Raw genomic sequence first — 17937 nt, 5'->3', positions numbered from 1 at the left:
CAAAAGAGCATACATCTTCGCATTGCACAAGCATGATTCTTTATGCATTCTTAAACTTAGAATAAATTCTTAGATAATCTTAAGGCAAAGCAAAAGGCATAAATTCGATCCTTAGTTCGATTACCCCTGGTAAAGGCGCCAGGAACGGTCGAACCTCGTACCGACGAGCGAGCCCCATCTCCCAATTTTCCCGCAAATTTTCAAAACGGAGGCAAGTAATCTTTTAAATCTTTTCAAAAATTAAGGTCAAGTGAGACCTTCGCAAAAGAGTTCCTCTCTTCCCTTCTTTTCTCTTCTCTCTTTCTTTTTTGTCTTTTATTTTTCCCTTCAAAAAGGAGAAATAGGTATTAGAAAGGAAAAAAGAAGGAAGAGAGAGAAACCACAAGAGAGGAAAAATTTTGTGATGATCACAATTTTTTACCTGAATTTAAATATAGATTATTATATAATACATTTTATGGCCATAGTCAGAAATGTATTATATTTTCAATCTTATTTAATTCATTTGAAGAATGAAATATGCTTTTCAAATTCAATTTCAAGTTCTTTAATTCATTCATCATTTAGGATAGAATTACCTCATATTTTCAAAATTCTTTTCGTATTTTTTTTTAAAATCCAAGTGATTTTGAGATAAATCTTCAAATATCTTCTTCACTTCTCAAATCAATCTTCATTTCTTATAAATTCAAATTCTTCTTTCTATTCTCAGATTCTATTTTATTTCAAAAATTCAAAACTTTAATTTCAAAGTCCAATTTGACTTTGAATTTTCAAATTCATTTTTTACATTCAAAATTCAATTTCCAATTGAAATCAAATTTCAAAGTTCAATTCAACTTTGAAATTCCAAATTCAATTCAGGATTAAATTTTAAATTCAATTCAATATTCAAATCGAATTTCAAAGTTTAGTTCAAACTTTGAATTTCATCTCCTGATTTCAAAAATCAAGCTTTCTATTCGTCACTTCAAATTCCCAAATCTTCAAGTTCTTTTGAAATCTTCTGAGTTTTTAAAAACTTCAAATCACTTTGAAATTAAAGGATCAAAATTGTAAGATTAGTGATAAATCCAAATCCATCTTCAAGTTCTATCTGGATTTCTTGAATCCAAATCCAAATTTTATCTGGGTTCCCAAAATCCAATTCCATTCTTAAATCCCATCTAGATTTCCAAGGCCCAAACCCATCTTCTGATCTCATCTGGATTTCCAAAATCCAGATCCATCTTCGAATCTCATCTAGATTTCCAAAATCCAGATCCATCTTCCAACTCCATCTTGGATTTCAGACTTCGAATCCAATTCCATTTAGGATTCCAGATTTCCAAATCCAATCTCCACTTTAGATTTCAGACTTCGGATCCAATTCCATTTAAGATTCAAACTTCATATTCAAATTTCATCTTGGAATCCAGATTTCAAATCCAATTTAATTCTCAATTTCAGATTTGAAATCCAATTCCATTCCCAATTCAAGTTTTCAAATCCAATTCTATCTTGAATTCCAGATTTCAAAACCAAATCCATTTTTGAATCACATCTGGACTTCTTAAATCCAATCCTATTTTCAAATTCCATTTGGATTTCTTAAATCCAAAATTTCCTCTTGATTTCGAAATTTAAATCTGGAATTTAATTCCATTTCTAATTCCATCTCCACTTCGAAATTCGCATTCAAAATTCAAATTCAAAGTCCATTTTGACTTTGAAACTTCATTTTTACTTCGAAATTCTATCTCAGCTTCAAATCTCCCTTTCTCTTCATTCTTTTCAATTCAAGATTTATTTTCCCAACTATGATTATTTCAAGACTTAGAACTTCAAATCTCTTTTCAGATCTATCTCAAGTTCTAAGTTAGATTCAACTTTCAAAAACCATTTCTTCACCATATTCTCAAATTTATTTCAAGATCATTTGGAAAATCCTAAAATTTCTAAATCATTCTGCTCAAAAGCATACATCTTTGCATTCACATTTTCATAAGCATGATTCTTTGTGCATTCTTAGACTTAGAATAAATTCTTAGACAATATTAAGGCAAAGCAAAAAGGCATAAATTTGATCTTTGGTTCGATTACCCCTGGTAAAGGTGCTAGGAACAGTCGAACCTCGTACCGACGAGCGAGCCCCGTCTCTCAAATTTTCTCGCAAATATTTCAAAAACAGAGGCGAGTAATCTTTTGAATCTTTTCAAAATTTAGGTCAAGTGAGATCTTCGCAAAAGAGTTCCTCTCTCTCTTCTTTTCTTTTCTCTTCTCTCTTCTTTTTTGTCTTTTATTTTTCCCTTCAAAAAGGGAAATAGAGGTTGGAAAGGAAAAGAGAAGGAAGAGAGAGAAACCAAGAGGAAAAATTTTGCGATGATCATAGGAGTTGGCGATCGTGATGAGACTCATTTTCGTTCGATCAAATTTTTGCCGTTTGCTTTGCTTTGATATTATCTAAGTCTTTATTCTTCAAATGTCAGCTTCATTCTCATGCAAACCTTAGGGGCTTAGACTCTGGTCTAACTGACATAATTGCATATGGGATCTAAGTATGGTTTGGTAGGACCATATTGATGAGATTATTCCATGTTTACATTAGACTTAGGTCTAAAATACAACTCTCCTCAATTATAAGGATTGAATGCAAACAATATATGCAAGTGTATGCTTCTCTTCATTTAAATTCTATCTCTTTAGGACTTGCTGTGATCATGCAAAAATTTTCCGCTTGTTCCTCTTTTCCTTCTCTTTTCCTTTCTAGCCTCTATTTCCCTTTTTAAAGGAGAAATAAAAGACAGAAAAAAAGAGAGAAAAGAAAAGGAAGAAGAGAGAGGAACTCTTTTGCAAGGTCTCATTGACCAAAGAAATGTTTTGAAAAATTACTCGCCTCTGTTTTGAAAAATTTGCGGGAAAATGGAGAGACGGGATTCACTCGTCGATACGAGGTTCAACCGTTCCTAGCACCTTTACCAGGGGTAATCGGACCAAGGGTCGAATTCATGCCTTTGCTTTGCCCAAATTTATCTAAGTAATTATTCTAAGTCCTAGATGCACATTGAATCAGGCTTGTGCTATGATTTTGAACTTGAGAAGAATGCATATTTTTAGAAGTGCTTTAGAAAATTTGAGAATTTCCAAGTGATTTTGGGAATGGATTTTTGAAAAACATCCTTTAGGAAACGACCCGAAAGTTCATAATTTGACTTAAAATTTATTGAAGAATACTATAAATCACAACAGTGATTTTCTGAAAGACGCAATAATTCACAATACCGTAAATCGCCGGATGATTTTCTAAAAGTTATTGTAAATCGCACAATGATTTATGAAAAGACACGGTAAATCACAATAGCGATTTATTGAAGGATGTCGCCAATCAAATGACGATTTCAAAATTCAAGAATTTGAAATGAATTTAAAAGCATTGAAATCGAAGATCTGGAAATCAAATTCAAAGTCAAGTTTTTTTGGAATTTGAGGTCTGAATTGAATTGAGAATCGAGATTGGGGTTTTTGAGAGAAATAAGGAATAAAATTCGGAGTTGGAATGTAAAATCCAAAGATAGCAATTTAAAAATAAAATTGAAAATTGGGGAATTGAAAATGGGTATTTGAAATAGGACTTAAAGTTAAAGACAATTGAAACTAATATTGAATTTATGAAGTGGAATAAAACAAAGACTTGGAATTTAGGAATGAAAAACATCTTTTGAAAATTGTTTCAAAATTCACTTGGAAATTTGAAAATGGTTTCAAAGAAGTGGAAAATGCTGATGCAATTCTATCCTAAATGATGAATGCATTAAAAGAAATTTGAAGTTGGGTTTTGAAAAACATATTTCATTCTTTAAGTGAATTGAAATAAGATTGAAGATATAATACATTTCTGACTATGGCCATAAAATGTATTATATAATAATCGTATTTAAATTCAATTGAAGAGTAAAATACATTTTGGTGCCTTTATAGAGTTTAAAATAAAATTAACTCTCAATATATCCTGACTATGGCCATTGATATATGTTTTGAATTAATTTTAAATTAAACTTTCATAAAGAAGGAAAATATTTAGAAAATCATGATGATTTTTGGAAAGAGATCCAGTGTGGACCCAATGTTATTCCATAAAAGATGAAAACCCTAAGTTTTGTTCACATTTTGACTATGGCTATAAATGTAAATCATCAACTTAGGATTTAATCACCTTTTATTAGAATGGTGCTTGTGCCATTTGTGTTTCACCATAGTGTTATTGAAAATAAGAATAAAATGAAACATGTTGATTATGAAAAATGAAAAGTTAAACTACATGCTCATTCATTCTAAACTAAGCATAAAGTAAACTTCTCATTAATTGATTTATTACAACCTTTGAATTAATACAACGATTGAAAAAAAATAACAAAATAAAAAAAATCCTGCAAAATGAGCAAACTTGTTAGAAATAAGTGTAGGCTTTTATGGATTTTTCTTCAATTATTGAAAAATCGAAGAATACATCCAAAATTAGTCTTTTATGCCTCAGAAATAAAGAAAATTAAACAAAATAAACACATACGATGCATGATTTTATGAAAGCATTTGAAAAGGCATTTTAGAGTTTCAGATTTTCGAAATTGATGCTTAAAACATATAAATTCATTTTAAAACTTGAATTCAAAGTGAATTTAGCCTTGAAATTGAAATTTTTATGAAAATCTTTTGAAAATGATTGAAATAAAGGTAAATAAACTCCAAAGCTTGTTTGAAATGAAGTTAAGGCATTCTAACTTCATAAAATTCATTTTTAATTTATGAAATATATGAATCATATTTCAAAATTTGAATTTAAAAGTGATAAAATGCCCATTTTAACTCCTTTTTAACAAAACAATACATTTTTATAAAATCAGTTTTGAAAGATGCAATGAATGAATGATCAATGATCTTAGAAATTTCTAAGATGATATGAAGATGCTTAACAATCTGATGAATGCTGTAGAATTAAAAATGCCAAGCAATCATCTGAGGAAAACCCGAATTTGGATTATCTTATCCAGATAAGACAAGATTTTGTAGAATCAGGATTTTGCAGGTGAACCTGTCAGAGCATTCTCAGTGGACAGAAGTCTTAAACAATTTGATTTTAACTCAAAATGAACTCCTAGATTCACAACACAGCAAGAAATCATTCCCTATTTACAGACTATCAAAACCATTTCTGAAACTAGATTTATGACCAAAACATTAGAGCATTTATTTTAGAAACCAGAAATTGGATTTTAACAGACAGGTTTCAGTAAACTGAATGTTACACAGACTAAACAGACCCTTTTTCTCCCAAATTTGAAGGAAACGTTGCTTAACTCAATTAAAAAGCTAGCCCAAATTACAGAATTGAAAAATCAATTTTGGTTTGAAAATAGCGACTTCGAGAAGTCACTAATTCCAAACAGGAAATGAACCTGTTACAGAATTTAAAATTCTGTACTCAGTCTTGATTTTCAACAGGTTTGAAATATTAAATGGGCATAGAAAGTTATAAAACTTTCCAGATATAAACTAGACACATAAAGGAAAAAAACCTATATTACAGATTTGGAAAATGATCTCCCGTTGGGGAGATATGACTCTTACAAAATGAACTAAAAACCTGTGTCACTCAAATAAGGCAGACTAATAGGAGTCTGGTTTTAGAAGTAAATGGGGTATCAAATGACCATAGAAATCACTAAAAATTTACAAGAATAAACTAGACTTTGTAACAAAGACACCACTTCTTACGGATTTGAAACCCAATCTCTAGTTAGAGATATAAGGCCCTGGCAAGTTAGTCCTAATTCGGGTAGCGATTTACAACGATTTGTATCACAAATCACTGCAGTGTTTAGCGAAAAACTCTACAAATCGCTATAGTGAGGTCCAACAACACTATAAATTGCCGTGGGGCTTGTTGGAGACCCAAAAACACTACAAATCGTAGTTAAAAGACCAGACAATACTACAAATTGATGTAGGATGACCGAACAACACTACAAATCGCTATGGGGCTCGTTGGAGACCCGAAAATGCTATAAATTGTAGTTAAAAAGTGGAAAATGGTTTGCTGAAGAACGTTGCCAATCATATGGCGATTTATTGAAGGTGTGCTACAACAGTCATGACATGGGGGACAAAATCAGAACATATACAAAATCTGGATACAGGGTTCTCGTATTTAATTAAATTAAAATAGCAATTGACCATGAAAAATTCTGAAAATTTACAGGGATGAACTAGACATATAAATGAAGAGAACCCATTTTAGAGAATTAGAAAATGAATTCCCATTAGGGAAATAAAATTCTGACAAAATAAATTAAAATCTGAGCCGTTAAAATGACACAGGGTGATAGGGTTGTGGTTTTTGACCCAAAATGAGTATGAAAATACCATAGAAATTGCTGAAAATACCCTTTTTTACGGATCAGAAAGATCAACTCTGGTTAGAGAGAAATCACTCCCGCAAGTTGGTCCTGATTTTGCTAAAATCTTGATGGTGCAAAATAACAGGTTCTGAAACTTGATTTTTAAAGTGGGTCAAAAAAACTCAGAATGATCTATTTTTTGGTGTAGAGTATGAAGACATATGCATGAAGTTGCAATAAAAAATTCATATCGAAATGAGTTCTGATTACATACAAATCGATAGATCTAAAATGCACCAAAATTGAAAGTACAATCTAGAATGCAACTGAACATGATGAAAGCAAACTACATATGCGTAGATGTTCAAACATGAGATCTAATACCTTAAAACATGAATGAATGCATGGATGATGAAAAATTAAGACATAAAATGTACTAAAAGAAAACCAAAATGGCTGAGGCACAAATCTAACTTGTTGTAGCCCATTTGAAAGAAGGATTTGATCTAAAAAGATCAAATCACTTTAATTCTTTTGGCTCAATCAAAATATGTTAAATATAGAATAAAATGCAGAAAATAGGAATATGAAAACTTAGATTCTAATCTATTAATCATGTTATGACAAGAAATTTAAAGGAAATAGAGGATGAGCACTCACCTTGGTCGAAGGGGTCTGAAAGAAAGGGCTGGAAACTTCTCCAAATTTCGTAAACTCTAAGTGAAGAGGAGAGATGAGAGAGAGAGAGAGTGTTCTTGACTACTGACCACCGATCTCTGATTGTCCTCTCCTTCTTCTTCCTTTCTTTCTCTTCTTATTCTTCTTTTTCCTTCTTTTCCTGCTCATTTTCTGCTTCTTTTCCTCCCTCTTTCCTCCTTATTTTCTTCCTCTGTTTCCTCCTCCTTTTCTTCTCCTTTTTCTGGAGGGTCTAGGGTTGAGGTAGCCTTGGGCGACCTTTCTTAAAAATTTGTTTTTTTATGATTTTAAAGGTTTTAAAATTTAAGTTAAACAAAATATAAAGGAGAATTTTAAAAATAGCAGATTTAAAAAGAAATTTTTGCAAAATGATGGTTGTTTTCAAAAGATTTTTCTGAAAAGAGCTCTTTAAGCTAAAAGTGGCTTTTAAAAAAGAGGCACCTAAAACCGATTTGTTTTTTTCTTTTTTCTGTATTTTTTTGTGTTTTTCAAATAAAATTCTAAAAACTAAAAGGAAATAAAGGGGTTTACAACTATTTTTTTTGTATTTTTGAGAAATATTTACGAAAGAGTGGTTTTCTGAGAATTCAGGTTCGATTTCTTCAGAAAACGGATTTGGATCATGGTTTTGAGAAAATATTCCAGTTTTGAACCTCGAATTGAGAAACACAAAGTAAATGGATCCAAATGGATACCGAATGGATTGTCTGAGCCTTTCAGAAATTATTTTGGTACTTTTGTAAAATTGATTTCGAAAATTAGATAATGAGGCTTAGATTGGAATTCTAGCACTGTATCAGGATGTGAAATTGAGTCAGATATATAACATGAATTTGGATTCTGGTGAATCTGAGAAATAACTAAAATTTGGATTAAAAATGACTCAATTTATTCAGAAAGATAAGGTCAGAGACCAAGAGGGAAATTTTATAAAATTTTGAAAATTTTGGGGTGTTCACAGATCAAGTAGAAGGGAAGGACTTTTCAACCCTTAACGAGGGACGACGTCAGGATACGTCAAAACGAACATCAAGTTCTTACTTCATGTTGGGATAGCGAAAAAAATATTCCCATAAGATGCCAAAAATTGTAGTTTGATTCAGAATGATTGAATTATGCATATATGTGTGAAAATATCACCTCTTTCTACCTAGAGTATTAACTCCAATTGGGCTAACTCTGTAGAATAAAAAATCAAATTCAGATTTGTTGTTGTTGAGTTTCTTCAAGGAAAATATCAATTTCCTTGATATGAAAAGAAAAGAAATATTCTTAGCTTCACAAAAGCAATTGAATGGAAAGATATTGATTGAAGAATTTCACATAGATAAAGATGATTCTTGGTAGTTTTGGGCATTTGATATCCTGGGGCTTTTTCTATGATGATCTTTTTGCACTCTTTTGAGTCATTGATCTTTCTTGGGTTTTTGGGAGGAGCTTATTACATCATCCTTCATTTTAGAGATGTCCTGACTTTTCTCTCTTTTTTCGGGGGAAGGGTATGTCACAAACTCCTTCATCTTAGAGATGTGCCGGTCCTTCTTTTTCTCAGGAATTATACTGATGACGTTGGCTTTATTGGTAAAAAATCTCTAGATGATAGCAAAAAAAATCAAATATCTTTTAGGGTTTGTCGGGAGGTTCATCACAGCCACCTTCATATTGACGGTGATCTGAACGTTCCCTAGAAGAATTCATCACAAACTCCTTCATCTCGAAGATGATCCAAATCTTCTTTGGCCCGGGGGTGTAACTCGCATATTTGTCTTCATCTTGACGACAATTGAGAGATCTCTTTTTGCGGATATTTGATTGCAGCTTAGATGACTGAGGAGATATGGATTGGGTAGATTCTTTTATCGCCCAGGATATTTCCACTGCCTTACTGCCAGAAGAATGATCTTTAAGAATGTGCCATAGCTATGATCAATATCAGTTCACTTATGGCTTTTCAACATCATTGAATTCTCCTCTGCTGGTCATATCGAAGATTTTTCTTCATCCTCTTGGTTGACCAACAGAAAAAACTTGAATTTTGTTCTTATTTTGCAAAAGTCTCGCTCTTTTGAAAATAATACTAAAGGTAGTTTGAGGTAATTTTTTATGCAATAAAAGCTTTGAGATCAATAATGGTTTTTTATAGTAAATTGGCAAAATATTCTTGAAATCTTTGATGAAAGTAATTGCTTGACACATCCATGACAAAATTCTCCTCTCTTTTTTCCCAAAAAGAGAGACTCAAGCTTAGCCCTTACCTGAATGGGAAAGTCGAAAATACTCCTCTCTTCCCAGAAGAGGAGGTGTTTGCAAAACGGAACTTTCGGAGAAAAATTAAGCTTTTGTCAAAACTCCTTATCTCTAGGCTTCTCTTATGGAAAGGCGACCGACAATAAGGCTGAAAAAGTATCACAGAGGAACGAGTTCATCACACTCTCCCTAGAAAAAGGTCCTCTGTGAAGGGGTTGGCCAAAGATGAGAAAAATTGGGGGCCACAAAAGGAAACGGGCTTCCGTCAAAGCTCTTCCTAGAAAAAGGTTCCTTTGTGTAAAGTTGGTTGTTGTTTTGCAAACAGTTCGCAAAGAAACGAGTCCCTTCAAACTCTCCCTAGAAAAGGGTTCTTGCGAACGAAAAGATGGTTGCATGTGAAATGAACGAGCTCCCTCGAACTCTCCCTAAAGAGGGTCCTTCGCAAGAAAAAAAAGATTGATTTTTGACAAAATGGTAACCTAAAGGTTGAAATTGAGATTTAGAGCTTGAATAAACGGTTAGTACAAAGACTGAACCTGGAGGGCTAACTGATCAGTCAGCCAGATACTAGCATGAGCGCTAGCTGTACCAGTACGAGCACTGGATTTTTGAAAATGCACCAGTACGAGCACTGGGTTTTTTTTAAAAATGCACTAGTACGAGCACTGGGTTTTTGAAAAACACACTAGTACAAGCACTGGATTTTGAAAAAGCACCAGTACGAGCACTGGATTTTGAAAATGCACCAGTACGAACACTGGATTTTAAAAATGCACCAGCACGAGCACTGTTTTTTTTTTTAAACGCACCAGTATGAGTACTGGGTTTTTGAAAAACACACCAGTACGAGCACTGGATTTTGAAAAAGCACCAGTACGAGCACTGGATTTTGAAAATGCACCAGTACGAGCACTGGATTTTGAAAACCACACCAGTACGAGCACTGGGTTTTCTAACGGAGAGTTGAAAAAGAGACTGACATTCTAAGATACTTGAGAATTGAGCAAGAATGATTGTCGGTGTTTCAGGATTATCCCTTATTCTGAAGGGGAAATTCGGGTTTTGTCCCTTAACCTGAAAGGGAACAAAAATCTGAGTCCAGAACTCGATTTTTCAAAGGAACACTTTGGTCCAATATGAGCATTGGATCAAAAGGGGAAATCCGAGTCAAAACTCAAAATTGCAAAAATGGAAGATAAAGGGGAGAACCCGAGTCGGAACCCGGATCTTCAAAATGAAAGAAAGAAGAGAAAATTGAGTTTGAAAACTCGAATTTTGACGTAACAATTGGTCCAATGCAAACATTGGATCCAAAAGGAAGCCCGAGTCGGAACTCGAAACTCAGAAAATAAAATAAAAAAAGGAAAACCCGAGTCGAAACCCAGTTTTTTAAAATAAAAGATGAATGAGAAAATCGAGTTTGAGGACTCGAATTTTCGATGTAACAATTGGTCCAATACGAACATTGGATCTAAAAGGAAGCCCGAGTCAGAACTCGAAACTCCGAAAATAGAATAAAAAAAGGAAAACCCGAGTCGGAACCCGATTTTTCAAAATAAAAGATGAATGAGAAAATTGAGTTTGAGGATTCGAATTTTCGACGTAACAATTGGTTCAATGCGAACATCAGATCCAATAGGAAGCCCGAGTCGGAACTCGAAACTCCGAAAAAAGAATAAAAAAAGGAAAACTCGAGTCGGAACCTGGTTTTTCAAAATAAAAGATGAATAAGAAAATCGAGTTTGAGGACTCAAATTTTTGACGTAACAGTTGGTCCAATGCGAACATCGGATCCAAAAGGAAGCCCGAGTCGGAACTCGAAACTCCAGAAATAGAATATAAAAGGGGAAAACCCCAGTCAGAACCCAGTTTTTCAAAATAAAAGATAAATGAGAAAATTGAGTTTGAGAACTCGAATTTTTGACATAACAGTTGGTCCAATACAAGCATTGGATCCAAAAGGAAGCCCGAGTCGGAACTCGAAACTCCGGAAATAGGAATGTTTATGAGGCTCGAGTCGGAACTCATATCTTAAAAAAAAAAAGAAAAACCTGAGTCAAAACTCAGATGAGAAGGAAATAATTTCAACCCGGGAGTCAGATTCTAGAAGGATTGACAAAAAGCATGAATAAATTTCGACGATTATGATGAAGATGAGAAAATTATTCAAGATCCTCGACCCAAGATGGCCTAAGATTTGAATTTTATTTATAATGATTTCAGGATTATCCCTTATCCTGAAGGAAGAAGGACCTCGCGAAATGAGGTTCAGGTTTATCCCTTAACCTGAAAGGGAAAAGAATATAGTACCTCATTGAAAAGAGGCATTAGGTTTATCCCTTAACCTGAAGGGGTAAGAGAATAAAGTTTGATAAAAAAATGCTGAAAATTTGATAAAATTGAATAAAATTGATAAAATAAAGATTGATCAAAGATTTAATGAAAATTTTGACAAAATTGAAGCAAAGAGTTTGTCTGATTCTGTCTGCATGTATTGAAGAGAAGATAGATGTATATAAAAATAAAATGCCCCAATATCAGGAAGAAGAATACGAGAATGATAGAAGATCATTTATTTTATTGAAAGAGGCTCTTTGAAGAATACAAAGGTTTAGAATGGAAACTTCAAGTATAAAACTTCTTCAAGTGCAGAGCATTGATTGGATCTGGCAGTTCCATCCCATCTGCGTTGATCAAACGATAGGAATTGTGAGGTAGCACTTCCTTAACCACATAAGGGCCTTCCCAATTGGGTGACCACTTACCCTGCGGTCGATGCTTGAGATGAGTTGTCGATCTGAGTAGCAGATCGTTAACTCAGAATCTCCTCTCAATGACTGACTTGGCATAATGCCTAGCTATCCTCTGACGATAAGCTTGAGCATACTCTGCTGCTTTGAGTCTCTTCTCGTCCAAGAGATCAAGTTGTACCAACCTATGCTGTTGATACTGATCAAGCGGGAGTTCTATGAGCGACACAAATTTGAATGCGGGCTTCTGAACATGGAGAGGTAATACCACCTCAGTCCCATAGACAAGTTCTGATGGAGTATCATTGGTTAGAGTCTGAATGGTGGTTTGGTATGCCCAAAGTGCATCGTGCATCTTCTCGTGCCATTCATGGCTCATATCCACCGTTCTTTTCAAAATGCGGATCAAAATCTTGTTGGTGGCTTCTGCCTGGCCATTTCCTTGAGGGTAATATGGAGCCGAGAAATGATGATGAATCTTAAACTTCGAACAAAAGGTTTTCATCCTTTCATTCTTGAAGTGGCTACCATTGTCAGACACAATATCATGTGGTACGCCAAAGCGACAAAGAAGATTCTTATGGATGAAAGAAACCACATGTCGGCCTTCCACTGTTCGCAGAGTTATGACCTCAACCCATTTGGTGAAGTATTCTGTAGCTGCAAGGAAATATCTGTGGCCATTAGAAGCCGAAGGAGTGATTGGACCCACCACGTCGAAGGCCCACATCGAAAAAGGCCAAGAGAAAACTACAGACTGCAAGTATGCGACTAGCGCATGAATAGAAGGTGCGTGCATTTGGCATTTGACGCATTTCCTCACAAATTGATGGCAATCCTGCTACATGGTTTTTCAGTAATATCCTACCCGGATGATCTGCTTGACGAGTGTTTGGTAGCCGATGTGACCACCACAAATTCCCTTGTGTGCCTCTCAGACAACCTCTATCGCTTCATTTTTATCTAAGCATTTGGCGTACTCAGAACTGAACCCACGACGGTAGAGAGTATTGGCAAGGATGAAGTAGCGGACTGACATGTGATGTATCGCACATTGCTCTTTTCTTAACATCTCTGGTGGGAATTCTCCAGTTTCAATAAAGTTTTTGATGTCTTGATACCAAGGTTTTTCTTTCTGAGTGGCTTGGTTTACTTGCTCAGTTGAAATGAAGGCATGTTGATCAAGTCTGCCAATCTCGAAGGAATGGCAAGACTCGCTGTCTCTGAAAGACAAAATAGAACCCAGACAAGCTAGGTCATCTGCGATATGATTATATTCCCTTTTGACATGATTGAGCTGAAATTCTTCAAAGTCGCCTATTAAAGCTAAAGCAAGCTTCTGATAAGGAATCTCTGACTTGCCACTCAGCATTAACTTGACTGACAACAAGCAAGGAATCGCCAAAGGCATGCACTTTCTTGATGTTGAAGTCTTGCAAAATTTTGAGGCCTTGTATTAGAGCTTCATACATGGCCATGTTGTGAGTACATTGAAAGTTGAGTTTGAGGGAATAAGGGATCATCTCCTTTTCGGGAATGATCAATAAGATCCCGATCCCAATGCTGGACATATTCCTGGCTCCATCGAAGAATAGAGTCCAAACTGGGGATTCTTGAACGTTGCAGATGCGATTATCGGGAAAATCATCTTTTGCCTTGATCTCTTCTGTCAACGGGAAATCTGCCAACTGATCTGCTATAGATTGACCCTTGACTGACTTTTGAGATACATACTCTAAGTCATACTGAGAGGACTTGTCATTTTGCAATCCGTCTAGTAAGGAAAGGCTGCTCAAGGATGTACTTGAGAGGATTGAGCCTTGATAGAATTTTGATTTCTGATGCCAACAGATAATGTCTCAGCTTCTGACACATCCACACTAAGGCTAGACATGTCTTTTCCATTTGAGAATATCTTTTTTCGTAGTCAATGAAGGTTTTGCTTATGTAGTAGATGGCATGCTCTATCCGGTTGCCTGCCTCATACTGTGCAAGGAATCTGCCACAAGCATTTTGGTTGACGAAAATGTACAAGAGAAGTGGCTTTCCAAGTTCTGGTGGCTTCAGAACTGGTGGATTGAGAAGATACTGCTTGATGTGTTCAAACACAAGCTGACATTCTGACCCCATTCAAATTTCACTTCTTTTCTCAACAAGTGATTGAAGAGCTCACATCTCATGGCCAAATTAGAGATAAAGCGCTGAATCGATTGAATGTGCCCTTGAAGGCTCCTCAGTTCTCTGAGATTGGTAGAAGGTGACATATCAATGATTGCCTTTGCCTTAGCTAGATCCACCTCTATGCCTTTCTTGCTGATCATAAAGCCAAATAGTTTGCCTGACTCTACTCCAAATACGCACTTCTGCGAATTGGGCCTCAACTTGTAGAGGATAACTCTTTCGAAGACTTGACCGAGAGCATCGAGATGATCCTCTCCTTCTTTGGACTTGACCAGGATGTCATCCACATAGGCATCCATGTTCTTGTGCATCTGGTCATGAAAAATAACTGTCATTGCTCTTTGATAGGTTGCCCCAGCATTTTTTAGCCCAAACAGCATGACTGTGTAGCAAAAAGTACTCCAGGGCGTGGTAAAAGAAGTTTTTGATTGGTCATGAGCATCCAGTTTGATTTGGTTATAGCCTGAGTACCCATCCATAAAGGAAAACATGGCATGACCTGCCATGCTGTCGATTAGAAGATCGATATTAGGAAGTGGATAATCATCTTTTGGGGTAGCCTTGTTGAGATCCCTAAAATCAATGCAAATTCGGACCTTGCCATTCTTTTTGGGAACTGCTACGATGTTCGCCAACCAATCTGGATAATCAATGGTCTGAATAAATCTTGCCTTTAACAACTCCTTAAGTCCTTTAACTTGGGGTGCCACTCGGGGATCCATTTTCCTTAATTTCTGCTTGATTGGCTTGAAGTTTGGCTTTAGCACAAGACGATGCTCGACCAGTTTGGGGTTAAGCCTGGCATATGTTCATAAGTCTAAGCGAAGGCTTCCTGATGTTGTTTGAGAAAATGGATGAGCCTTTCCTTCTCATCTGAACTTAAACTGGAGCCAATCTTGAGGATCTTCGGATCATCTTCTAAACCAATATTGGCATCCTTTGTCGGATCCTGAACAAATGGCGATGGCTCATCTTGCTTATGAATACTAGCAAATTCTGGCAACTCTTGAATTGCTGAGTCAAACTCTGCTAGCTCTTCAATCTGGTCTGCCACCTTGCTGGCTCTTGTCCCTGCCTTTGCTTTGCAGATTCTGGCCGGTTCAGAATTATTTTGAGAAAAACTGGGATTGATAATGAGCCTTTTGAGCGATTTAGGAGCCATGATTTGACAATCCTAAAAAGCGCAAAGAAGGTTTTTGAGAGAAAATAAGAAATTCAAAATGGCCATTTGTAGAGAAACAAAGAATGACGACATAGACAAAATGTAAAGTTTTGAATGATATATGTCAAGATGTGAAGAGAAAAGATCAAAATTTCATTGATAGATCAACTTGATATTTATAAATAAAAAAGAAAGGAAAAACTGGGACTGAGTTTGTCCCTACAGGATGACAGGAAAACAGGAAAACAGGAAAAAGAAAACAAAAAACAAAGGCATTGTCTTCATTCCACTCCTTTGATGAAGGTGGTTCTTCTGCCAGACGACTGACCCGTGAAACCCAATCCTACGCCAGTGACATGCTGATTAGGGACGATTGGCTCCAGGATGCCATCCTCATTCTTACTGATGCCTCTGAAGGGCTGGTAGCCATGTTTTATCAAAAGATAAAACCCCTTTTTGGTTTAGAGAACTGAGGAAAAAGAAGGTGATCTTTGAGAGAAGCGCAATTGAGACGCATTCCAATCTTGTAGAAGTGAGGTCCTTGCCACCGAACTACTGTTGTGACGTTCTTTGTTGGCTGGACTTCCTTCAACTTCAGCATATCCAAACTGTCACTCAAATTGATCTCATCAATTTTCCGGATGCTCGAGATGCCGGCGGTGAAAGTAGGACGAAGAATCATGGGCTGTGGGAGTCGCTCTTCTGGATCTTTCCCCAAGACTATGGTGATCATACCTCCTTTCGACCACTTGATGCACTGGTAAAGGGTAGAAGGAACGACATTGGCGTTATGAATCCAAGTACGCCCCAAAAGAAGATTGTATGTGGGCGGTACGTTCACCACATGGAACAGAACAGTATGCACTGAATATTTGATAAAAATTTCAAGGAAGACCTTCCCCTTGGCCGTCTTCCCATGATTATCGAAGTCGTAGATCATAATGGGATCCGGGACATATTCCTCTTCTTTAAGGCCCAAGGCCTTAGCTGTCATCTTTGAACAGATATTGAGGTTGCTGCCTCCGTCAACAAGCACATGAGGGACAGTCATGTCCCTAGTCCGCACCACTATATATAGAGCATTATTGTGGAATGTGTGAGGTTTTGGCAAATCCTCATCTGAGAAGGTAATTGGTGTGTTGGTCATGGCCTAATTAACAATCTGCGCCATGTCTTGTGGGGTCGTGCTTGGCTTGACCTTGACTTTCCTTAACAAATCATCTAGCACTTGCTGGTGTTCAGAAGAAGCATGGGCCAAATCTAGGATGAAGATGTTTGGCAATGCCAGGATAGGCTTCTGAACTGACTCGACACCTTTGCCCTTCTTGGAAGCTGACTTAATGAAGCGCTTTGGTAACCTGTGAGTCTGCTTGGTGGCTTCTACCGTTACCTTTGCTGCCTCGCTGACTGGTTTCTTGTTACTAAAAATTGAAGTGATATCCACCCTCTTGGTGGAAGACTGTGCCTGACGCAGCACGAGGACCTGATGCTGATCCTGAATGTCCTGGCTGGAACATGGCTGAATACTGTTTTGAAGAAGGATTATTTGCTCTGAAATGACTGAAGCTGAATGCTTGGGAAAGGGCTTGGACAAGATCTCTGGCTGCTCTTCGTCCTCATCCTCGATCAACAGATTCTTGTCGATACAGTCCTGGATGATATTTTTGAGGACAAAACAATGCTCTGTGTCATGTCCTATAGTTCGATGGAATTTGCAGAATTTTTTTGTTCATTTGCCCATAACAGCTGGTGGATCAGCCACCTTAGGGAGTTTAACCATCCCTTTCGACAACATGTATTCTAGGACATCTTCCCGGGATTTCTATAGGACGGTGAACTCTCTGTCATAAGTCTAGCCATCGTGCTTCGATTTCATTTTCTACTTTGCTTCAGGTTATGGCACTGGCTGAACAGGTTGCGACTTGATGAATTTGCCTTTCTGGGCTGCAGAGTTTGTTCTTTCAGCCTTAGAGCTTTCTGAGCCCTTGCTATGATTTTTCTTATTCTTCTTGCTGCCAAAACTGCTGCTATTGCCTAAAAAATCGGTGGAATAAGTAACATGTGCCTTCTTTTTCTGCTCAGGGTTACCTCGGACGAATGGGTAACCTTCATAAAGGTCGTTGTCCAATCCTGTTTCGAGCCATTCGACTCTCTCGATTAACTTGATGAATGACTTTGCAGGAGATGTGGAAATGAGATTCCTCAGAGGCTGAGAAAAGTTATTGAGGATGATTTACAGAGCATGTTCCTCTAGAATGGGAACCTTCATCTTGTTACAGGTGCTCCTCCACCTGTGGACGAATTCTCCTGCTCTCTCATTTTTATTCTGCTTTAGATTATACAGATGATTAAGAGTGGGCGAGGCCTCAACATTGAACATGAAGCGCTCGATGAAAAAGTTTACTACCTTATCGAACTCTCGTAGTTCGATAGGGTTGATGTGGTCTGAATACCACCTGGCCGCTACTCCTTCCAAGCTGCAAGGGAAGCAGATGAACAAGGCTCTGTTGTCCTTTATGAAATGGCC

Source organism: Nuphar pumila, chromosome 9 (assembly GCF_984573655.1).
Source record: "Nuphar pumila chromosome 9, dmNupPumi1.hap1.1, whole genome shotgun sequence".
Taxonomy (NCBI): Eukaryota; Viridiplantae; Streptophyta; class Magnoliopsida; order Nymphaeales; family Nymphaeaceae; genus Nuphar; species Nuphar pumila.
The sequence above is the reverse complement of the archived record's forward strand: the minus strand, read 5'-3'. Positions refer to the sequence as shown.